Here is a 25,762-nt window from a genome sequence, read left to right as displayed (position 1 = left end):
GTGCTTTGTAGTTATGACCGTGAAACTAAAACAAGTATAGAAATGAATACTTTTTTTACTTAAGTACACACTTTAGGCCATATTTCTTTACTTTTACTTGAGTACAAAAGTGTAGTCAGAACGTCAACGTTTACCAGAATCATTTTTAACATGAGTATCTGTTCTTTTACTTGAGTTGAAGATGGAAGTCTCTCTCTAGACAGTGCGAACCACTGTGCCACCCTATTTAATAATACTCTAAAGGGCAGTGGTACATGTTGAATTCATTCATTTCATTCATTCATTTTCTTGTCGGCTTAGTCCCTTTATTAATCCGGGATTGCCACAGTGGAATGAACCGCCAGCTTATCAGCACTTTTTTTATGCACGTGATGCCCTTCCAGCCGCAACCCACCCCTGGGAAACATCCACACACACTCATTCACTACGAAAAATTTAGCCTACCCAATTCACCTGTACTGCATGTCTTTGGACTGTGGAAGAAACCGGAGCACCCGGAGGAAACCCATGCAAATACAGGGATCATGCAAACTCCACAGAAAAGTCAACTGAGCCGAGGCTCGAACCAGCGACCCAGCAACCTTCTTGCTGTGAGGGGACAGCACTACCTACTGCGCCACTAAATCGCCACATTTTGAATTATGAGCCCAAATCAGTGTACCTCAGCAGTGAAGTCATCATGATTTGGGTAAATATAGAGATGCGAGAGTACCACAAATATTTATTTTCTTTTGCTGTTTGCTCAAATAATAAAAAAAAATACTACAGGATAGTGTTTTTACGATTTTTAAAAAAGAAAAACAAATAGAGTGCGAGACTAATAAAGGCAGCCAGAAGAGAAAAGAAAGTCAAATGATATGACCCAGCCTGAAAGTAATTTTTATTTTATTTATTTTTATTTTTTGCAAAGAAGATATATTAGAACGTATAACTTTATAAACGTGCAACAATAATAATAATAAAATCCAAATATTAAATCTGTCAAGGATTTACTCCACCGGTGACCGTTACACGCGTCATCTTGTGAAACGCGTCCACTGCGTTGTTTTGTTGCGTACATCTGGCAACCCGCCATTAACGGTCGAGTTGGCGTTATGTATGCTAGTCATCGCAAATTGCCGCGTTAAAAGTCACCGTCGTCAACTTTAAGGTAAGAAACATGTAACCTCTTCTAATGTTGGCGATCTGAGAGCATGTAATGTTTGACGCCACGGTCGATTTTGTGAGGAGAATGCGCGGGAAGAGTTTCTGTCAGATGTTTGTTGTGTTTGGTTTTACATGAGCTTTAGCCCACTAGCGGTTTATAATCTTATTTAGCATTGGGTCATGTTTAAAGCGTGTTTGAGCCGTGTCTGAAGACATTTACCTTTGTGTATTGTTTTATTCAGTTGTGGTCACTTGTTGAACCAGTAACCGTAATTAGGCCTACATGCGACCTGTAATGAAATTCAGGTTTAGCGTTACGTCTTTGAGTAACGTTATTATTCAAATCTGCGCGACTCCTTAATCGACGATCAAATTACTTTAATTCAAGTATATTATTAGTAAAAAATATTAGTTTTGGTTTTCCTTTATTTTCAATCTGGTTTACAGTCATGTATGAGGTGTGCTGGGTCATCGTTGCAATACTAATATGTGTTCGCACGCTTGTTGAATGTGCTTCACTTTCATACTTGAGCAACTGTATGCAAGTGTAAACTCTGCCATGAAAAATATAACGTTTTCAGCAAAATATTGTTACAGTTTTGAAAAAAATACACAAAATGTCTCTGTTAATGTTTTCAAACAATTATATTTGATTTACCAAACTCACACGAGTAGCAATTTCACATCTGTCACATCCATAATGAAGCATAAATAGATGCAAAAAATGTTAAATAAAATAAATCCTTTAGCTTTGTTTTTCTTGGGTTGTTTAGTTTAATTCACTGAATTTCTGCAAGGTATGTTGTAGACTGTAAACTCGCTAACTTTTTTTGGTCACATCCATCACGCATGTTTATTTTCCTCATTTAAAGTATAATAAATGTTTACAGACTGATATATTTTTCTGATCCCATAACTGTGTGGTTAGTTGCTTTGGAAAATATAAACTGACATTTCAATACAATGCTCACATATGAATTCATGGAAAGTAATTAAAAATAAAACCCAGGTTCTTGAAAGTGCTTGAATTTAAAATCTTAATTATCCATAATCTTAAATAATCTTAAAATCCATATTATATATCAATCTTATACAAGAATTAATAATGCATTTTATCAAAACTTCAGAAACTGCATTTGAATATTGCCAGTACAGAATTTATCTAATTAAATTAAAGTTCTTTGAAGATGACTTTGAAACGATCCACATTGTTAAAAATGACATTCAAAACATCATCGTTATGACATTTAATGTAAGTATTAGAGCAATTCCATGCCTTGCCTTGAAAAAATTAAGTTTTCACAGTTAGTGTATAGTTTTGTTTTGGACAGTATACTGTAAAAATACTCAAACATGTCCCAAATCATTACTTTTAAACAATTAAATCTGATTTACAGAAGTATTTCACTTTTGTCACATCCATAACAGAGAGATGTTACATCCATAGTAAAGCTTTTCCCTCATAAATGACAAAAAAAATATAGTCAATCATGTTTGTTCTGTAGAGAGCAACTCTGCTCTTTTTGATTAGCTTTGTTTCTGTAGGGTTGTGAAAGTATGTTGTGTACTGTAAACTCGCAGACCTTTTTTTGGTCACACCCATAACACATGTTTTATTTTCCTCATATAAGAAATGGTTACAGATTTTTATATTTTTCTTGTTCAATAACTCTGTGATTAATATTTTGGAAAATATAAACAGATTTTTCAATACAATATTAACATATTTCTTAACATAATTCTATGTGCATTTATGTTTTAAGTTTTTTATTTCAAATTTCACATCATTAATGCTGGAATTGCTCATCAAGTGTAAATGAAATGTGAAATGTTAAGTACAGGAAGTTTCATGGTGCTACATATGCTGGGGCTGTGTGAATTACAAAGGCACTCGATTTAAAATATTAGTGATTTAAAAAGTAATTGAATTTGGTGGCCATGAAAAAGTGAAATCCCTGTAATGTTCATATGAACAACCTTAAAATTAGATTTATTTGTTGTGCTATGTACTTTCTTGTGTTTAGGTCGCAATTTGTGTGCTTTTCACTATAGCGATTTATAGTAAATACTATAGTGTTTTTGAACGATACTATGGTTGATGTGTGTTATACTGCATTATTTGCAGCTCTTTATTAATGAATGCTGCAGCTTACTGTTGTGTTAACTATACATAGCTGATAAACAGTAGTATAATGTACTTTTAACTACTGATGTATACTACTAAAACTAAAAAGTTGTAATAATAACTAATTTTTGTATTAGCCCTTTTAAACCCAGATGATCTCCATATGAGCCAAATTTAGTGTTACGACAAGCCAGCATTATTATACACTGTAAGCAGGGCCAGACAGAATCTGCAGACATTTTTTGCACAGAATTTTGTTAAAAAAAAAAAAAAAAAATCTATGGATTTGCATAATGATGTCTGGGAGTATTGTAACTAAGCTTAAAATATAAGCACTTTTTAAACTATTATTAAATGTTTACAATGCAGATTCAATTCGATCCAAATGTTTGATAAACAAAGCAAATCTCTCATATATCCAATAAAATATAGAAAATATTACTATACAAGCTTTATTGCAAATAAATCATATAAACATTTGCATAATAATCAATAATATTACTAGAATTCATATATACAAAAATACATTTTTATTTACATACATAAACAAATAGACTCAATGATGGCTTATAAACTGAAGAAATTGATATGAGATTTACATAACTATTGTATGTATTGAGATATTTCTGTTGTCATATGGTTCATTGTTTAGAGCCTTTAAACTCAAGCTAATTTCTGTTCTTGAACTAGTGATCATGAACTTGTGTCTGAGGTTTTGCTGCTTGTTTTTTATTGATTGTTTAATTCCTCACTGACTGAGCAGACTGATTGCTGATCGCTCTACTGTATATTTGGTTATGAAAGTATGATTGTCTGTTGGCTCCACCTGCTGGTCAGAATAGAAACCTGTTGTACTGTGAATTCTGTGAAGAGTTTAATTATGTTTATCCATTATCTGTACACTAACAAGAATCATTTTTAAATAAATTTTTTTTCAAGACCTTTTGGTTTGTTAATTTTTGACCCAGCAATGGCATTTGGGTTAAAACAACTCAAAGAGATAATGCTTCTCATGTGTGTAGAAAGTAGGGGTTGACCTGAACTGGAATATGGTATTCGGAAAAGCACAAATAGTTTATTTTTTTTACAAATACTTATTTCGAACAAATACTTCAAAAATATTTGTATTTGGGAACAAGATAAACTTTTTCGAGTCGCTGTTGCTGACAACATCAGCCCCTTTCACACAGTGATACAGGTAAATATATGGAAAATTTCCGGAACGACTTCTGATACTGGTATAAGTTAAAAAAAGTGCTGTTCACACAGGCGAGGACGTTACGGAATTTTTCCGGAAAAGACCATTCACACATCTATTCCAAAATAGCGGTAAATTCTGACATAATTAACCAGAAATGAGCTCTAAACGGCTGCGCTTTCCGGCAATCTTTTTTCTGCATTCACACAGCGCAGAATTCGGCAAATTAGCGCTAATGTTACAACTTCTCTTTCCGGAAAATAGCCAGAACAAATTTACCGGTATTTTCAAAATGGGCCTGTTCACACAAACAGACCTTTCCGGAAAATTGTCGGTAACTTTCCGAAAAGGTCTGTATGTGTGAAAGGGGCTATTGTTTTTTAGTTTACAACCTACGTCTCTCAAACAAACATGCAAGAAGTGACATGGAAACAACATGAGGTCACACAGTTAGGGCTGGGTATCGAGTTTGATATTTTTTAAGCACCGACCGAAAAAATATTTCTCCACAGTAGAAAAAGTATTTTCGTTCGGTACCAAATTTCGATACCCAAGGGTATAATCTTGTCAACGTGTCCGGATCAAATGCTGGTAATTGGCTGCAGCGAGGCTGTCTTGAAAATCAAAAGTTTATGGCGGTTACGCCTACTCGCTCAGAGCTTGTCAAATGTGAGGCTGTAATGCGTACACTGCGTTGTTGCATTGTTTGACTGCAAGAAGATCACGCCGGCGCAGTCATCATAACAACGTGCCCACCACAAGTGTCGTCCTCAGTGACTGATGAGGATTAAAGCGCGATGGCTGGGGCTCCGAAAGGTAAACAGACATAAGCCCAAGCTGACGGCCCTTTCCCACCTCCTCCGCCTCAAAATCACCTTAAATTTAGGCGAACTTCATGTTGTAACTTTTGCTTTTTGTCGCTAATAATACATGCACTGTAGGCTACACAGAGCAACTTTATTCTCTCCAACACCAGTGCACACACACATCCGGATTCAGAGCCTGTGTAGTTCATTTAAGCCCTGCACACAAGTGTACCGCGCCAAAGCCCAAGTGAACCGTGCTCTGACTGGCACACTGATAGTGTGAATACAACCTTAATGAACGTGTAAACGGACAAGCACAAAAATCTGATATAAGCAACAAATCGGGATTGGGCATCAAGACCTGACAGTGTAAACAGGGTTTGTGCGGGGTAAACTTATTAATCCTTTTTTTGGACCTAACATACGCTGTGTACTGTGTACTGTTACTCGTATGTACTGTTATGTACGTTATGTACTGTTTCGATGGCTTTAAATACCTAGCTGAGTTGATACTAAAATGCTTTAAGGTTAACAGTAAATGATGAACTTTACATCACATTAAACCTATCTTATTTAAATGTCCTTATCCTTGGCTGCATTAACAGTTTAGCTTTCATGTTTTCTTCACATTAATGTTATAGTCTCTGCTCCTGCTGAAAGGTGAATGCCACAGGATCGTTACAGTTTTATTGTTGCTGCCTTTTTCTACTGAGGAGAAAGATTAGATTTACTGGATGTGCATTTTTCAATGCCCAGAAAGGAACCAAAAACAGTAAAATAAGTCCATGTGATATAAGTGGTTCAATCATAATTATATGAAGCTGCGAGAATACTTCTGTGTGCAAAGTAAACAAAAATAACTTTATTCATTGATTTATCTATAGGAGGATCAGAAAGCTCTTGGATTAAATCCAAAATATCTTCATTTAAAGATAATTAATGACAGAATTTAAATTTTTGGGTGAACTAAACCTTCAAGCAGCAGTAAACCTCACAAATACTTAAAATTGATTTACATAAAACTGCTCGAACTTTATTAAAACTGTTTGCACTAATATATTGTGTTAACTACACTTTGCTCATTTTGTGCTTTTGTTGCTTTGTTTATTGGTCTTAGAGAAAAGCCTGCTGTGAAAAGTGTCTCAAACATCCTAAAAAAATAAAACCAAAGTTTCTCAGAGATTATGTGTTATTTAATTTTGTTAAAATATATTTCTGATTATGTTTAAAATATATTTCTTAAAATAAAAGTTTCGAAAAAAGTATCATTCGGAACAGGTATCGAATTCAGGGTATCGGTATAGAAAATTTTGGAATGATACCCAGCCCTACACACAGTATATCTTTAGTTATTAACAAATAAGAAAGAAGCCTTTGGTGGGGTAGAATGTGCTTATTTTGCTTAGTTTTAGCAATTTCACTTCAACTTTTTTCTTTTTGACCCAGTTCTGGTGTTGCTCAGAGCACACGGGTGCTCCTGTCAAATTTCCACTAGTTTTTCCTCTATTTCTTGGGTCCAAATAGAAAGAAGTAAAGTGGTAGGCCGACAGATACCCTGTAGAGACTGCTCTCTCATTGGCTGTAGGTGATCATCAATGTTATCATTCAGAACACATTTCTCACAGTATGATTTGAATCACTGACAGCTTCAGATGTTTAGCACGCCAAATATCTCACGCATGTCTGCGACTAATCAGTGATTCTCTCAGATGGCGTTTGTGATACAGTTCAAACTGTGTGATTGCTCTTCACATGAACAAGCACTGGTTTGCCTGTGATTTCAGGAATTTGTTGGTGATTTCTCAAAACATGGCGAGTCAAAATGTGGGCTAAAATTCTTACATCATTTTAAACATGTCTTTGTTTTGTCCATGTATACTTACCCAATTGGGATAACAGCCATCCACTCCCCAACAACAAGCTTTATTTATTAACTGTTTTTACCAACAATGTTTAATCCTCCTTACGATAACATTTGTTTAATGGTTATACCTGTATTCATAGCTACTTCATGAGGACACTGACTTGTACAGTCTGTTAAATACATTCAGTTAATAAAATGTTTACACTTTTTCAAGAAAAGATATGTTAGGGGAAAAGTATGTAATGTATGTAAACTTATTTTGAGACATTTAAAAGATATGTGGCTAAGAATTAAGTATTTGGAATATTTTCATGTAAAATTCTACTTTTCCCATTGGAAAAATCTTTTAGCGTTTAGCCCTGTGATATAGCCTATTTCGTCAGTTCGTTAGATTGTATTCCTTTCTCACTACAATCGACCACCTCATTCAGGCCATCTCAGACCGATTGATTTGGCGTGGATTTGAGCGTAATTGCTAGATTCACATACGCCAAACGAACCATGCTAACTGCGCAAACGAGACAAAAGTTTATGTGTGAAAGCACTCTTAGACCTCATGATTAGATTAGAATATAATTGCAAAAAAGTGATGCTATAGTTTACATTTAGCTTGCTTAGGACTTTGTAGCAATGCTTTGAAACACTTCAGGAAAATTAACTCAAGTTTAACCTATCCCCGAGTCTTACTAAAGGATCTCTTAACCTTATAACTGAAGAATTTCTTAGCTTAAGGGCTTTCATGTAGTCAAGCCTCAACTCTAGAGATTGTGCTTGTTTTTGTACTTTAAGTAGTTGAACTGCTATTTCAGTTTAATTTTTTTTACGTAACTTGAAAACTAGTCGATCATAAACTTAAATCTCAGAAATTCTGCTTCATTTTTTAAGGCACACCCTCTCAAATCCCTCTCAGTGTCACTTCATTGTCTTTGCTTTTTTTTAAAGATAAGATTAGAGTTTTAGATTGTCTGTGTATCTGTTTTCTGTCTTGTCACATTTTCCAAATGCCAAAATTTATTTTGTATTGATTTTCGTTCGATTTTGATCGATGCATGTCAAGTCATCTTTATTTCTATTGTGCTTTTTGTAAAGCAGCTCTGACACAATCCACATTATACAGAGGCAAATAATGAAAAGTAAGATAGATGGGGTCAGATTCCAGCTGAGTTTTCTTATGCATGTATGCTTTTTACACACATTGTTATTGATGTAAAGATTTTCTGACACCTGAGATCTTATACAGTGTAACATGGGGATCAATTTCATACATTCTGACGAGCTACAATCCTAAGCACTATTAAATATCACTTCAATATTCAACAATGATATAATTACTAGTAACACTGGAAACATTATACACAGTATATCATTATACATATATAAACCCTAAAGCACAGTTTATTTCTTTTGTATATTTGCTTAAGAATTTATAATTAAATTCTTTAATTATATCACATATGCTGGGCTAAGATTAATAGCATCAAAAATAAAAGTTTGCTTAAACATACATACAGTTGAAGTCAGAATTATTCACCCCCTTTTGATTTTTTTTCTTCTTTTTTAAATATTTTCCAAATGATGTTGAACAGATTCAGGAAATTTTCACAGTATTTCTGATAATATTTTTTCTTCTGGAGAAAGTCTTATTTGTTTTATTTTGGCTAGAATAAAAGCAGTTTTTAATTTTTAAACACACATTTTTTAAACAAAATTATTAGCCCCTTCAAGCTAAATATTTTTCCAACAGTCTACAGAACAAACCATCATTATACAATAACTTGCCTAATTACCCAAACCTTCCTAGTTACCTTAATTAACCTAGTTAAGCCTTTAAATGTCATTTAAGTTGTATAGAAGTGCCTTGATAAATATCTAGCCTAATATTATTTACTGTCATCATGACAAAGAAAATAAATCAGTTATTAGAGATGAGTTATTAAATTTATTATGATTAGAAATGTGTTGAAGAAATCTGCTCCTCCTTTAAACAGAAATTGGGGGAATAAATTAACAGGGGGGCTAATAACTCAGGGGGGGTAATAATTCTGACTTTAACTGTATGTGTGTATTTTATTGTGCATATGTGATAAACACACAAAAAAACTAAACTATGCAAACCAATTTATACATTTATTATTTAATCTAAATATAAATTAACATTTTCTCAGATACATGCATATATTTACATAAAGATAATAAATACAGACAGCACACACATTTTATTTGAATGCAATTAATAGCAATTAATCTTTGCCCTGCTTTAATATAATAATATTATGTATGGTCATCATGACATTGTCAAAAGTAATCAGTCATTAGAAATTAATTATTAAAACTATTATATTCAAAAATGTTGAAAAAATACTTGTGCTTTGTTAAAATTTAACACAAGGGCTACATTTGACTTTTACTGTAAAACACACTCACATGGATATAGAATAAATATAATCACAGAAACACAATACCACAATGCCAGTGTTTTCTAACATCATTCAGCCCTAAACCACAGTATTTTTGCCTGTATTAAAATATAAATGCATTAACAGAGCAATGGAGAATACTGTTTTCTGTGTGTTAATAAATCTTGTCTTCAGGCTACTGATTTGATTTAAAATACTACTTAATGTTTTTTTGGCTGTGTTGTGCAGGTGTTGGGTTACCTTTGGTTATGTAAAGAGTAATCGAGGTGTTATTCTGCTGCTTATACTGCAGTCACCACACCTTAAAGCACTGTTCAGATGATTAGACGTGTCAGCTTTTGTTCTCGTGTCTTCAGGAATAATAGTTTAAGCATCTGATTTAAAGCCTTTAAGTGTCTCCAAAGGTCACACTTACAGGGTGTCAATCAAACTCCAGACAAAGAAGAAGCAGCTTTCATCTCGTATCAGGCCTGGATTGTCCAATCGGGAGGACCGGGAGAGTTCCCGGTCGGCTGGTCCGTTTTTTGGCCGCGAGGGCCGGTGTTTCTAGCTGCTTGCAATCTCAGCAGTCGCACTTTTTTTCATTTATTTATTTATTTGACCATAGCCTCACTCTTTTTATTCATTATTTTGCCGCAGCTCCGCTCTTCTTATGTATTGTCTCACAGCCCCATGAGCAAAATGCAGCCTTCTGGGTAATGATGATTTAACTATCCTTCCGGACACACACGCATAACAGCGCCATTGTGGTCCAGTGGTCAGCACATTGCGATACGACGTTGTCGATCCGTGATCGATCCTCAATTAAGTAATTCTTCATTTTTTTTTTTCATTTTTATTGTTAAGACATGTGAAACTCTAAGGTTGTTGAACATTTGAAGTTCTAAAGCAGCTGTTTTCTTGAAAAAGACGTGATTAGTGTAATTAGAAAGTCGTGAACTGAGGTGGGCAGGTCTAATGCTTGAAACTCCAGGGCTAAAAAAAGGAGTCCCACTTCGGCCCTGTCTCGTATAGAGATCTGACACACTGTAGTATATGCAAATCACATACTTAAAGTTTAGATTTTAAATATAAGAATATCTTATACAGTTGAATTTAAAGTTTCATTAGTTATTTTGTAAGATCGGCTTTAGGTGACATTTAAGAGGGCTAATAATATTGCCCTTAAAAACGTTTGATTTATTTTATTTAAACTGCTTTTATTTAACATTTTTTTAAAACATTTTTTAAATCTAAAATAAATACAAATTTAATATAACAAAAACAAACGTTTTAGGAAATATTATTTGTAAAGGAATAAAGCACCAGTGGCCACAAAATTAGGCACCGAAATGCATATGCTGATTCAGTAGTCCTGCTTGTGATCCTGCCTGTTCTCACTCTCAACTCACATCATTCAAAACAAAAGGTCCACATTGTCCCCCGATAATGGCAACAGACTGGACTGTTTTAGCAACTCTCTGAATGTAAAGGAGGACTAAGCAAAACTTTTTCTGCTTTATAATTAATGTTCTCAAAATATCAGCAATACAACTTTAAAATGAGTACAATTGTTTGTATTCAATACTTTATTGTTATTATTATTTTCCATATCTGCAATGCCTGTATTTTGGCATTTTTTTGCAGTCCACTTAGAATCTAACTTGGAAATCAATTGGCATTGATTGTTTTGAAATTCAAAGGGCATTAACATGCCTGTGTTTTTATTTCTATAATAATTATGGCTGTCAAGCAGGACCTTGATGGTTTTTTCTGGGTTTGTTGTTTACATGAACAAATCTGTGTTACAAGTTAAACAAAACTTCTAATAATGAATTGTATTTTGAATTTAAATAGTTTTTGTCTTGCGTTTACTGTAATTTTACATTTAAATAGCCCAAATTACAAGTTTCAGTCCTTTAAATGTGATTAATCGCGATTAATTTAAAAAAAAAGTGTGATTTAGTTGTTGTTTTTTTAATCGATTGACAGCACTTATATATACATATGTATGCTTTTTCCCACATTTATAGTCTTTGAAATCCATACACAATCATTGTAATCTGACCCCTGTTTCACTGCCTAACCCTAATGTTTAAAGATGAGAGTGTTACTCCGCAAGCCTACTTAACTATAATTTGTGTGTTCGTCAGTAAATTGTTATAATAGCACAAATTAATTCAAGTATGTGGTTTACCTTCTTTAAAAACATGTGTGTCTACAGTTACAATGGAAAACTGTCATTTAGTTGATTTTTCCTCGGAGTCTGATGCTATTTGTGGTGACAGATCTATCTATTTCACAGCCAGTGACGCTTTTGGGATCAAAACTTTCGACACCTCTTTTCTACTCGTATTTATCTTGCTCAGGAATGACGGAAACACACACAGAGCTGACAGGTTGAAAAAATAAGATTCTTCAAAGTAAATCCTGCGTCACTGATTGTGAATTGATGATGCATGACCACCAGAAATGCAGTGTGGCCACAAATAAGTGAGCGTGGGACTTATTTAGAAAATGTTTTCAGTTTTATGTTGCTAGGTTGCGCAGAACATCCAGTGTGTAAACAAATCTCTGTACATTTATAACCCTTGTGTGCTGTCGGGTCGTTTTCCCCCACTCTGGGCTGATTTTGAGGCTTAATTTGGCCTCATCTTTCTCTGTTTCAGCAAATGGGGTGATTTTTGCTGACAAATTTGAGTTTGCAGTATATTTTGGGAAAATACTTTGGCAGCTGATTTTACCCGTAGACTTCCATCATAATGACATTTATTGATTACATTCTTGATTATTGCTGTTTTTCCTCTTGTGGGCAGAGATGCAATTTGTCTCAAGAGAGATCTCTGCAAGAGATCTGAGAAAAGCAAAATAAGTCCCTCCTCTCTCAGAACCACATAGGGTAAATAAAACATTTTAAGTGTATTTATGCATGCACAGCACACCTAGTCTGCTCTTTACTACTCCATATAAAAGCCAGAAACGAAGCTTTTTTTGAACTGCATGTGATGATGAATAGTACAAATGTTGTACCTCTTAATCCCAGCCAGCACCAATCAAGAATGCATGATTATTATATTCTGTCATGGCTTTACAATCAGTAAATGTCATGATAATGGAAGTGAATGGAGAGAAAACAGCAACAACGTAAAGAAATATTCAATTGAACAGTGCACAATGATAGTAAAAAGTATCGCAAAAGACAGTAATGTTTATATCAATTGTTTGTTAATTTAGACAATATAATTATTGCAATTTTAAAGCATTTTTGCAGTGGATCAAGTTAAAGTGTAACTACTTTAAGTTATGTACTGCCACATTTTAATAGCATCAATTGATACTATTGTGCGAGATGTGCTTCATTAATAATGTTAGTGTTTAAAAGATATTTTACTATCAAGAAAGCGTCAAGAAAAGAAACCAAAACTTAACCAGGAAGAGTTGTTGACACACTGCATTGACATCATTAATCATCAACACAAACATCTAAAAAAGACAAGTATGCAAATTTAAATATGCCAAATATTGCAGTAGTTACACAGGTTTAATTATACATGTTTGTATAATAAACGTGTTGATTAGATAAATTTAATTATAATATTTAACATTTAAAATGGGATTTAAGAATTTAAGATTTCAAAATCTACAGAATAAAATCTAAAGATTAAAATGCCTGCCTAACATATATATATATTAGAGGTGTGCAGAGCAGCAAGTATTTCGACACCTAAATACTAAAAGTATTTGTATTCAAGTAAAATTCAAAATGGGCAAAAAAAAACAAAAAAACAATTGTGTTACACTTCTAATTTAGGTTATAGTGCAGATATTCTTTAATTATATCCTTTATAATAATTATGGATATGCAATATTGGTTAATGTTTTGGAACATGTAACAAGGAACATCATTAAAAAAGAAAATAACATAACAGGCTACAGCCATTTCCTCATCCATGGTTACAGCAACAACTAATCCGCTTGTTAAGTGGTGACGTGTTTGTGACGTATGTATACTGTTTCCGGGTCCAAGCCGCCATTCACTTGAGTGGAGAAATCATTTGTTTATGATCATGTTTTATTCCTATCACACATTAAAGTTAATTTTATATAAAGTCATAGTGTACACAACAATCTCTAGGCTTGCTGCATATCAAATACCAAAAATTTAACAATTTATTAAAAAAAATAATCACTTTCTGGCCATCGGATATTAGGCATGGACATATATACTGCGATCGTATTTTTCGAAAGCCTTAAATCTCTTTGTAAACGTTTATTATTACCATTTCATGAATCTCCCCATCCAGTTGAATAGAGAGCTTGGACCCGGTGGCCGCTCCGCGTGACGTCACACTTAACAAGGGGATAAAATACCATTGTGAACATTGTATTCTTCTTTTAAAATAACTCCTTTCTAATGCACAGGATTTCAGGAACTAAAATTTATCACCCCTGAATGGGAGATCTGGCAGAAAATAAAGTTGCACTCTATATAATACTGAAAGATGCAGCCCTGATATTGTCAACTGTCTGCCAAAAAATAAGCACAAAATGATTTTTTAAAAATGTTTTATGTTTTATGTGGATAAGCCTGTTTAGCATTAAATGCAGCTAATATGTGATTAAAACTGACTTGCAGGGGGCAGAACATGGCTGTGTTGATGATTTGGTGCTTGTGAAGGTTTTGGCAGCACATGGTTCTGATGATGGTTTAGTGCTGGTGGGGGGATTGGTGCTTTTGGGGGTTTGGCAGACAGTACCAGAGGAGTATGCTTTAAGTCAATGTGATAATGCATAGCAGATGATGACAGATGTTTGACATCTCTGCCTCTGCTGATTTCACTTTTGCACACATCACTTTGGCTTTATCTGCAGCGCTGACAGTAAAATGCTTCCACACTGAACTTGAGCAGGTTTTTTTAACTGGTGCAGGACCAAGAGATGGCTCAGCTGCAGCCACACTCTTTTCTATTTGGTTGCCCAAATCCATGTGCAGAGTTTCAACGAAGTTAAGTTAATGAGTGATGACAAGCTATGCTAAAGTTACCTAGCCTATTGCCTACTACTGTCTGCTAAAGAGTAATTTAAGAGTAATTTAAACGAACCATAAAACTCCCACAAGTGCATACAATTCGACACAACTACACAAACATTGTTTTAACCTTTTTAACTGTGCGTTATTGTTACTCTGTGAACAGCTTATTGTCTAAATTACCACGCTAACAGGGCTACATAAACAGAGCAAACAGGAAAGCACACGACTGCAGACGTGAACAATGCAGTTCCCGGTCAGACTTATGTTAGGTTTATTTTAAATGTGGAGACAAAACAGCAGCAACAACAAAAAAAATCCAGATAATACATTAAAAAAGTAACGAACTGATTTGCACTTGAAAGAGGGAAATAAGCATTTAGCGAGTTTGCGATCTCAGAAGTCAGGCATTTCTCGTAGTTGGCCACCCAGTGGCGTAGCGCAAAATGCGGAGGCCCCCCTGCAGGTATCACCGACGGGGCCCCCAGTTGAAGGCGGGGGGGGGGGGGGGGGGATATACACATAGATATAGATATACACATATATCTATGATCGGGAGTTTTCCTGGATGTTAGTATGCATTTTTTTTTAATATGAAAATTTTTATTTGACATCACTTTTCTACATTGATGGATCACTTATCGCACGGGCATTCCTGACAAATGCTTGTGTTTGTGTGTATGAAAATGTACTATTCACTCTCCCTGTTAAATTTGATCTAATCATGTGCTGAAATACAGCTCCTCTCCTGCTTTCACTTTTCTTACTGATGGAGAGAGCGATTTGTTTGTGAATGAATCTCCGTTATGAACGACTCTTTCACTAACATTAGCCGACAATAACACAAGTTTCTGGCAGCGCAGCATCTCGTTGTCATATTTCTTTTGCATTGTTTGCTGATTTATTCAACAAACCTAGCATAAACCGAGTGTTTAGTGCGAGTTAGTGCTACTTTGCCTTATGGTGAATGCAGTAAGTGACTATAGATATTATTATCAATAACGTGACCTGTTTAGCATAAATTTCAAAACATACAAAAACGTAAAAAACTTAATCCTATGAAATGTTCTGCCTTTGTGCTTTGTTTTCTTTGTTTGCTCGTTACTACACTCGTAGACAGCGCTTAAGTCGAGCATCTTCACGTAATAACACTGTCTTGACTAGTGCAGTTGATTGACATTTGTCCTGGGAGCACTGTTCCAATGTGGCGGCGCTATAGACGCATGCTCAGGGTCGCTATGCGATATCTAGTGTATATATCTATGTCACAAATTGAGGAGCGGGGAAAGGAGGCGGAGTGGCGTGACAACGCGGGGAATCCTTCAAACTGAGGAGCGATCACAAACCGAAAGTGGCGAGAGCGTAAAAGTAGCCAGAAGTCATTCATTTTTTAACGAGAACCGGCGGCGAGAAACAGCGGCGCGTCTTCATTGGCCATGACGCGGTTCGGCGGCAAGCAATCAGAATGAAGTAGTCCACCGCTTGAGCGGAGTTCAGAGAACACAGACCTGTGAACTTTGGTTCCGACCACAGTTGTTCCCAAGAGTTTGATTCTTGCGATTCCTGGATTTTCAATTATTAAAAATCGCGACGACGTGGGGCCCCCTAATCACGCGGGGCCCCCCCGCGGTGCGTGCCCTGCGGGCCCGTCCGCTACGCCACTGTGGCCACCAGGTTTGCACATCTCTGGAGGGATTTTCTCCCGCTCCTCTTGGTAAATACTCTCTATGTCATTAATGTTTTGAGGCTCATTGTTTGGCCGCACAAACTTTCAGCTCCCTACACAGATTTTCTATGGGATTGAGGTTTGGACACTGGCTTGGCCACTTCAGAACTTTAATGTGCTTCTTCTTGAGACACTCCTTTGTTGAACTGGCCATGTGCTTTGGGTCATTGTAATGCTGGAATACTCATCCATGACACATTTTTAATGGTTCTCATTCCAGTTCTGGCGATACATGGCCCCATTCATCACTCCTATGATGCTGTGTAGTTGTCCTGTCTTAGCAGAAAAAAAAAACTTCATAGGTTGAATGTTTTCCCCTCCATGTTTGACAGTAGGGATGGTGTTCTTGAGGTCACAGGCAGCATTTTTTATACATGGCGAGTTTGCATGTGTTGATTTTGGTCTCACAACTTATTCAGATGTTCAGTAGCAAACTTCAGATCGGCCTGTTCATGTGCCCTCTGTACTATAAGGACCTTGCAGGCACTTCAGGACCTCTTCAGGTGACTGCGTAGGCCACGATTAAACTTCATTTTCATGTTGATCAAACCACTCTGTCACCAGTCTTGCTGTGTGCAATGGTGCATTGTCATCCTGATTTCATCCGCTTTCAAGGTATACCACGGTTTGGAAAATTCAAGGTTTTAAAACTGCCAACGTTTTCTGATATACCGTTCCTAAGGTATATTGAAGTTTTTTTTGTTGGTTTGTTTGTTTGTTTTTGACATATTTTTCACATCTTTTTTTTTTAGTTTTTTAGGACAACAGTATCTTGACCAGAAAAGGAACTTCTACATCAAAAGCTACTGGTCCAAATTTTTTTTAATGTTTCTTAAAATAAAATATATTGTGTTCAATGAGTTGTTGTTTTTTATCCAGACATTTAAAAATAACTTATTTTGGAGCAGTAATCACAATACCGTGATATCATGATATTAATTAATCCTGATATTACCACTGTAAGAATACAATGTTTGACCCATTGGCTCCTCAATAATTGGTTAGCCAATGGCAGTGACCTCCCACCCATCTAGCACAAGTATTCAACCTATATGGAATTCCATGATATTGAGGCCAGACCATCAGTGATCCCCCACCATGCTTCACTCTAAGCATCAGCAGTCTGGGTGTGCCGCTTCTTTGGGACTTCTCCACACCGTATGTGGGAAAGACTCATCAAAGAACAGTACATGTTTCACACTGTCCATTACCCATGATTTTTACTGCTGCACCACTGAAACCAGTGTTTTGCATTGGCACATGAGTACACGTTTGTCTCCAGCCGTCAACCACATATATTGACCCTGTGGAGCTCCAGAGCAGCAGTTCTGCTGGAAACAGGAGAGTGGAGCTGCACATGTCATTCTGTAGTGAGTCGGGCAGCTGTGGTCTGATGTGTTCTGGATAAATTAGGGTTATCAGCAGGACGTCCCTTTCAGACGATTTCCTCTGGCCTCCACAGCTACTCCAGCTGGATGTGCTTCTTCTTCTTGGTGTTTTGCTGACATTACTCTGGATACCACGGCTCTTGATCATCATGCACACTTGCTGTCTTGCTCACAGATGCACCAGAGAGAAGCACGGCCACAGATTGTCCTCTTCTAAACTCTAGTATGTCCCCATAATGTTGTGTATTGCAATATATGAAGCAGAACTGTGCTGTTACTTGGCTGAATCTTGACACTCTGCTCTTCCTTCTGGAGTGAAGATCAGTGAAGACTGGCCTCCCAACTGCCCAAATTTAGCCATGTGAATGCAGCAGACCGGAAATGCAAGCTCATGCGACAAGTTTGGCAGTTCGCTGCTTTGTAAAGTTCACGCTTGGTGAACTCTGACCTGTAAAATTGCATCACATGATTGCATGAGATCAATAGAACATCAAAACGAGAGCTTTCAGTACAGACATTTTAAATATGGAGCAATCACTCACTTTTTTAACTGTCTACTCATCTGTTTAATTGACATATAACTCAGCCATATGTAGCAGCACATTATAAAAAACAAAACATTTTCATGTGTATCTTAGTTGAATAATCTTGAATTTTCATTCATTTTCAGTTGCTCATGTAAATTATATGCTCTTCAGCCTCACCTGTAAGATTATTATTGAACAGATTAGTAAAAAAAAGATCTATCTACCAGTTAAACTGGTTAATTTGACTCATCTGTCTCATTATTCTGGTTATGCTGGTTGGTTATTTATAAACCTGGTCTGCAGAAACAATCCCAAACTGGAACAAGGCCAGAAACTGGTGTGTTCGTTCAGTAGTAGTAGTACTATAGTATAGTATATCCAACACGTTTATAGTATTGTTATGATGACCACTCTACACTGTAAACAGCGTCTGTGATTTCACAGATTTTTTTACAAAAATACTGTAATAATACACTCAACAATACTTTTTTACTTAATTTTTTTTGTCTTGTTTCTTGTCCAAATATCTAGACGAGCTCAACATATAGTTTAGGGTTTAGAAATAATATGTCAAAAATAAGTTCATTTTCCTTTCTTTCCAATGGGGTAAGTGAAATAATCTAGTTTTCTCTTTGAAATAAGTTTATTTCTCTTCCCCTATTGGCAGATTATTTTGGTTGTTTCAAGGACAAACTGTCTTCATTTCAACTGCTTTCTGAAAACAAGACAATATTTTTTGCTTGTCTAGAAAATGCTTCTTGATTTGAATAATTTTTAGATATTTGAACTAGAAACAAGACAAAAACTCCCAGTAAGAAAAGCTTTTTAGCTGTTTTTAAAAACACTTTAAAGACCTGTATAGGTTATTTTAATTTGTATTTGTAAATAGACTTCCTTGCAGGACACTTTTTGTGCCTTTTGTTGACATTATTATGGACTTTTAATAATTTTGTCTCATCAGTGATGTACATTAGAGTTACATGCTACATCTAATGTTGAGAAATAATGTTTATTACATTCATTTCATGTGTGCTATCAAGATGACACTGAGCATCTTATATGTTAGTTGTTTTTTCTGCTTGTTTATAAGTTGTTTGTGATAAGCTTATGTTCATCATGCGAATATTTCATTCACACATATTTGTGGTTGTGTCTTTGTTTGCGTAACAAAGCTACAATGTGGAACGATAAGTACTATTAAACAATGTATGACACTCAAAGTGATGAAATTAGTTTACAGGAAAATCTTCAATTTATTTATTTAGTTTCCACACCTGCCAGTTTTAGTCTAAATCTATTGTAGATTGTTGTATTTTATTTTAGGTGTATTATTACTAAACTTTTTTTGTTGATTTCTAAAAGAGTTAGGTGCTGTTTAAATTTAGTTCGTGATGAGTTTTAGTTCGTTTAATATCCTTTTCATCCCCACATGTTTATGGTTGTGGTTTTACCTGTGGAGCAAATAGGGTTGTCTCGATACTGGGATTTGGTACCAGTTGGTACTGATATTTTAAAAATGTCCATTTCCCACTAACATTTGAGCACTGCTGAGTACGTTCTTAAACTCCACTGATTAGGTGAGCTGGTATAAGATTCTGACAGTGTGATAACCTTGGATAAAAATATCATTTTATCATGGTATTGTGATTACTGCTTTAGAATATGTGCTTTTTAAGTGTCTGGATAAAAAAACAACAGCTTTTCCTCCCATTGAACACAATATATGTTTTTAAAGAAACATTTAATATATTTGGACGTTTTGATCTAGAGGTTTCTTTTCTGAGGGAGATGTTGCCACAAAAAACTTAAGAAAATAGTTGTGAAAAACATGTAAGAAAAAACATATACCTTAGGAACAGTAAAACAGAAAACTTTTACTGTTTTAAAACCTTGACTTTTCCAAACCGCGGTAAACTTTGAAAGCAGTTATCATCCCATGCCAACCGCTGATTTGCCATTGTGTTCACATGCTCAACATGAATTAAAATGAACTTCACTGACCACAGTTTACTGAGTGTAACCACAGATACAAAGACACTGGAGAGTTTTAAAGTCATGACGCATCAGCGGATCGCTATTATGTCAGCTTCTAGACAAACCAGCTGATCGATGCAACTTTAAAATGCTTTAGTGTCCCTGTATCTGTGGTTACACTCAGTGAACTGTGGTGAGTTGTGAAGTTTATTTGAGTTCATTTCTGCTGAGCATGGGAACACAAATCAGCAGAGTTTAAGAAAACCGTCAACAGCACTCAAATGTTTGCGGGAAGTGGACATTTTTTAAAGGTCAATTCATATCAAATTTCAGTGTCGTGACAACCCTAGTAGCAAAGCATCATCGTGTAGATGTTAGTACTTGGTGTTTGACCATAAATTAATGAAATATTCATCATACAATTTAGAAATCAACAATTTTATGTACAATTTAGAATTTCTACTTTATTTTTAAAGGTAAATTTCTGGCAACCTCAGTATTTATTACATTTATAGTAAAGTTTACATTTTAGTATGACTACTAAAGTTTTTGTTGATTACTAGAAGTGTTAGCTGCTGTTTCGTAATGTAGTTAGTTTTTTCTGTTTCATGATTGACGTTTTTTTTTTTTTAGGATTTAGTTGAAAAGAAAGTCCACACCCTGAGTATTGCTTTCAAATGTAAAAATAGATGGGATTTTTCTCAACAATGTGACCTCTTTTTTTCTCCGTCTTTCGTTTATTTGGAATTCATTATCATTAGATCTGTTTCCTCCTTCCTTTTTGAAGGTCGAATTTGAGAAATGTCAATGGAATGTAGTCAGACCAATCACACAAATACTCAGGCTTCATGTTGCAACTTTTCATTGTATGCGTGGTCATTTTTGTGGAGCTTTGTCATGGAAAACAATTTCTGGTCATGACGTGCGATGAGAAACTGGATTAAGCGATCCCTAAAGAGCACACAGTGATGCACAAACCCTGAAAAGAACACTGCATTTGGAAAAATGCTCATTTCACATCTCTGGCAGAGTTACACTGTAGAGTTTTACCATTCTTTTTAATCCATTCAGCTGATCATCAGGTCTAGTGGTAACTTAGGATAGCATAAATCATTGAATCAGATTAGACCATTAGCGTCTTGCTTAAAATGACCAAAGAGCTTTGATAATTTTCCTACTTAAAGTAGAGCTGCAACTAAAGATTACTTCAATAATCAATTAATTTTACAATTAATCCAATAAAATTAAAACACTTGTTTTTAATGAGCAGTTTTGCTTATTATAATTACGTTACACCATAAATCAGGGTTTTATTTATAAAGTATACCAAAAGCTGAGTTTAATGATCTTTACTACTGACATCTTAAGCTTTAAATGAGCAACAACAGTTGTTTTCGAACAGGAAAGCTTCTCTGAATATCCAAAATATAAATAAACAAAAAGCAAAACAAGTGTTGAACTCCTGGAGCATTCACTGCTCAGTGCACAACATTAGCCTTTGCTGAAAACCACATCATTGACTCAATGTAATATTCTACTGCTGTTGTTTGCTGATTTTAATTATGTGTTGTCTCACTGTTTCCGCACTGTTTAATTTAAGATAATCCAAAGTAGCACCATTGAATTAATCATCTCTATGGCTAGTGAAGTGAAAGCTCAGTCTTGCCTAGTGGCAGGTTACCATCCTCTTATGCTGTGTACACACCAGACGTGGAAGAAGCATTAAGTGATTTACATGTTAAGTCAATGCAAAGACGCGAATAGACATCCTGCAGCAGGAGGAGTTAATGAACTCGCAGAGCTGGGTGCACCATGGATCTAGTGGACTCAGACACTGTTCCAAATGACTCTATGGTGTTTTTCTGCCTTCATAAAGCACATAAACACAGCTGTTCTCTCAATAAAAACCATGTTGGCCATTTAGCAATGAAGCTAGAGTCACTGAGCAGGCAGAACTCCTGCCCCTGATGCGAATCTGCGACTATTGTGAAGTGAATTTGATGCACGAATTAAGCGGATTTGACGTGCGAGTAAACTCAAAATGTTAACGTGTCTATTTACACTTGAATAGCACGATTCATTACACGCTTCTGGTGTGAAAACAGCATTAGAAGCATATCTGCTTGTTAAGTGAGACGTCACGCGAAGTGGCTTCTGGTTGCAAGTGCTCTATCAAGCTAAAAAAAAAAAAAATTTAATAAAAATTAGAATAATAAATGCAAAAATAGAAATAGAAAGAACATTAAAGGGCACCTATGGTGAAAAATCTACTTTTCAAGCTGTTTGAACAGACATATGTGTAAGTATCGTGTATAGACTGTCATAGTGGGCTGATATAAACACACCCAGTCCTTTTTTTTCCAATTTAACAACATTAAAACGGTGGACCAATTGTAGCGGTTTTCCGGGCGACCACAACTTGACGTCAGAGTGCGGTCCCCCTGCCCACCAATATTGATTGATGGGCACGTCACCATATCCTCAGTTAGTGTGTGTTAAAGCGATGTTACTAAAGGAACATCCTTGCTCTATTTTTAGATGTAAGGCTCATTGGGCTCAACACAAGGTCAATATTCTCCACATTATCGCTTTAATCTGAATTATTGTTTGTACATTTTGGTAGATTTGCAAATATGTGTAATTTTCATTGCGTCTACCTTTAACTTTAGCCAGTCACATCAAAGAAGCTTCCTGTGATCTTAACTAGGTGCAGCTGAAAAAGTGCAAGCCTGTTGCCTCATGTGCGCGTCTCTCCATTGGATATAAAATAACAAACTTGCCTGCAGGTCACACACAAGAAGCGCCTCTTTGCGTGGCACGGTGCCATGCATTTCCGAGTTCTGGGGTTTCTGTCGGGGTGCTCCAGTGAGGCTTTGGTTCGGCGGCTGGGTGCCGCGGGCAGCCGTCGACTTGGGGCACCGTTGTGTTTGCCCTGGTGGAGGCCTGTGTTTGGAGTTCTGGAATGTGTGGCGCAAAGATTCGGGACACTTCATGTAGGGATGTCCCGATACAACATTTTTACTTCCGATACGATACCGATATTGCAGCCTTCAGTACCTTTGTACTCTCTGCTCGTACATGTATGGCTGAATGCTGATCCTCTCATGTAGCTTAGCTTCTCCCTGTCTGCCTGTCTGTTGCAAACACGAGCGTGGGAGCTCTTGGCTCCGCCCCCTTTTTACGTTGGGCGGGAAGCCAAAACAAATTTTCATGTGAAGCAACACACCCCTAAAACAGCGAGCTGTGTACACGCCATCAACATGACACTTTTGACCACATTATAATAAAAACATCTGAACCGTGTGTTGAACTGAACCTAAACTGGCACACTCAGAACAACCAAAATATTAATATTAAATCATAAAAAAGGGGTAAACTATGTGCCCTTTAAATATTTACAAGGATATATTGAAATTTGCAGACAACAAATGGGACACACGATGTTTGAACAGATAGATGGGGAAACTATCCAAAAGTAAAATACAGCAGTTATTGAAAAGAAATCTTCGCAACTATTACGCACTACCTAACCTACTCTAATACAATAGAGCTGCACGATTCTGGCTAAAATGAGAATCACAAATTTATTTATTTATTTATTTTTTGCCTAAAAATAAAATCATGATTTTCTTATGATTCTGTAGATGTAAAATAAAGGTTAATATGAGTGGGCTATTATTATTGTTATTCTCAAACATGTGGTAAAACAGCAATAGGCTTTGTGTAGCTGTACTGTTAGTTAAAATGCTAAATTTTGTATAGACTTGTAATGGTGGACTTGAACTGAATGTTTGGACTTTAGATGTGTCCTGGACATTAATGCTGATGATAATTCTGATGTTGAATTATTTTGTTTGAGACGTATGCTTACAATCTGTCATTTTCTGCTTAAAATCTGTCACTGACGTGATTTTCGTGAATACAGAAGACTGGGTGGGTTTTTTTGCATTTCAGCGGGTTTTGGTTTCTTTTTGGGGCTGGAATCAGTCAGCTACATCTGCAACACTGTGTGCGCTTTCGGTTTCATTTTCACTGCTTAAAGACCCAAAAGGCTCCCAAACTATCACTCTGTGCCACAAACTGAAAGTTATTTACAACATTACTAACTGTTATTCACGAATCACAGCCTATGCAGGTTCTGTTCACTAAAGTAGACTTCATTCAGAGGTGCGCATGCGCCCGATCTTTGTGTAGCAACAGCTGACGGTCAGCTCACGTCACGTGTGATTTTGCGGTCACAAATGCATTACATCAAGACTGAAATGACATTTTTGGGGTGAATTACACCTTATAAATGCAGCATGTGACTCTTTCAACACCATTGGGAGGTGTCTATGTTGGTGAACAACGTATGTAAAACAATGTGAAGATTTGTGTGGCCTTTTCTCCTGAACTTGAAAATATGATTAACAGAATCGTAGAAATGCTGGATTAAGATCGTCTAGCTTGTCGAATCGAGATTGCGATCTTTTTATGATTAATTGTGCAGCTCTAATATACCATGAGAAAACAAAACAACTGTGCACACGTAGCTTTGAATATCACTATGTATGCCGCACGTAGACAAATGGAGAACAAATGGAGAACAGACAAATGACAACGGACATATAACAAGTTGTAACGCACTGAAAATGGATAGCAAATTCACTGACACACAACACAACACAACACAGAAATTCAGGGCCTCTCGCATAGCATCCTCTTACCACCATCAATCGGAGCCACTGTATGGGTGGAAGCGGGAGAGAGAGAGAGACTAGCGGAAAAAAAAAATCACGCAACACAGGAATGTAACATCTTCACCCTAAAGAACAAACATTTTATGATCATTGTTCGAGACAACAAATAAATACATTTAAAAATAGTCACAATCATTTAAAAGAAAACGCAAACAACTTAAGCTTGAGAGAGAGCATCTGCCACCACATTTTCTGCTCGCTTCTTACTGTTTAATGAACGCAAACAGTCGTAGATTAATAAAGACGCAAACCACTCACTGCACCACAGCTGCACCTTCAGCAAACCTTCTAATTCCTGCAGCACGAGAGCTTTATTATTATTATGAGTGTCAGAAGTGCTGGAGGAATATTTGACTGTGTGTCACTGCATATAAAATGACTAAAACGATATAACTAAAGCTGAACAGCGCATCATCGAAGACGTAAGCGTGCTCAGGCTCTGATGCAATGTGAGTGCAGACCATCAGGGGAGAGGGGAGGGGGGTCAAGCATGCTTTGGCACGGTTCAAAACAACTGTACATAGTGTGAGTACGCCCTTAAAACCTTGACTTTTCCAAACCGCAGTTATCTCCCCATGCCTACTCGTATGTCTGATCGTGTTTTGTGAACTTCTTGACCTTTCTCATTGAGAATATAGAAGGGGCGTAATCACACACATTACACCGTTTGCAACACACTTGATCCTCAGTAGGCTTGGGCGGTATCCAAATTTTGATACCGTCAAACCGCCTCCATATTTTACCCCGGTATCCGGTATTACCGGCGTAATAAAAAAAATTATGACGTAAGGCTCAGACAGCATCACCAAACTGTTGGCAAACCTTAGGCTCGCGGTCAGAGAGA

The 25,762-nt window shown here is 36.2% G+C and overlaps 3 protein-coding genes across 4 annotated transcripts in view; all 3 read left to right on the top strand.

Moving 5' to 3' along the window:
• alpk1 (alpha kinase 1) overlaps positions 1 to 25,762 on the top strand; it is an 859,869-nt gene that overhangs the window by 100,022 nt on the left and 734,085 nt on the right. The window lies entirely within an intron of this gene.
• The window catches only part of drap1 (DR1-associated protein 1 (negative cofactor 2 alpha)), a 660,385-nt gene that overhangs the window by 304,948 nt on the left and 329,675 nt on the right, over positions 1 to 25,762 (top strand). The gene's annotated exons all lie outside the window — the stretch shown is intronic.
• Positions 1,050 to 25,762, top strand: part of LOC147835856 (uncharacterized) — a 163,282-nt gene continuing 138,569 nt past the window's right edge. For both annotated transcript variants that reach the window (XM_087260538.1, XM_087260537.1), the window contains exon 1: positions 1,050 to 1,150. The gene's annotated coding sequence lies outside the window, so the exon portion shown is untranslated. The remainder of the gene's footprint in view (positions 1,151 to 25,762) is intronic.

This window comes from Danio rerio, chromosome 7, assembly GCF_052040795.2.
Source record: "Danio rerio strain M-AB ecotype USA chromosome 7, GRCz13ab, whole genome shotgun sequence".
In the NCBI taxonomy this organism is placed as follows: Eukaryota; Metazoa; Chordata; class Actinopteri; order Cypriniformes; family Danionidae; genus Danio; species Danio rerio.
The sequence above is the reverse complement of the archived record's forward strand: the minus strand, read 5'-3'. Positions and strand labels throughout refer to the sequence as shown.